The sequence below is a fragment of the Juglans regia genome, unplaced genomic scaffold (assembly GCF_001411555.2).
Source record: "Juglans regia cultivar Chandler unplaced genomic scaffold, Walnut 2.0 Scaffold_6595, whole genome shotgun sequence".
Lineage (NCBI taxonomy): Eukaryota > Viridiplantae > Streptophyta > Magnoliopsida > Fagales > Juglandaceae > Juglans > Juglans regia.
Window position 1 is genome coordinate 1 of NW_023361454.1, and position 208 is coordinate 208.

Consider the following 208-nt stretch of genomic DNA (forward strand, 5'->3'; position numbering starts at 1 on the left):
GAAAAAACAAAAACGAGGGGTGCAACACGAGGACTTCCCAGGAGGTCACCCATCCTAGTACTTCTCTCGCCCAAGCGCGCTTAACTGCGGAGTTCTGATGGGATCCGGTGCATTAGTGCTGGTATGATCGCACCCATCAAACTAATTACTTAAAATTCATATAATCCTTGAGCGACATACTAGCGTCCTTCCGATCCCAATCCAAACG

The 208-nt window shown here is 48.1% G+C and overlaps 1 non-coding gene across 1 annotated transcript; it reads right to left on the bottom strand.

Moving 5' to 3' along the window:
* Positions 1-16: 16 nt before the first annotated feature.
* LOC118346086 lies at positions 17-135 on the bottom strand. The gene has a single exon (XR_004799477.1). It is a non-coding gene; the product is annotated as a 5S ribosomal RNA (ribosomal RNA).
* Between the last annotated feature and the right edge of the window lie 73 nt (positions 136-208).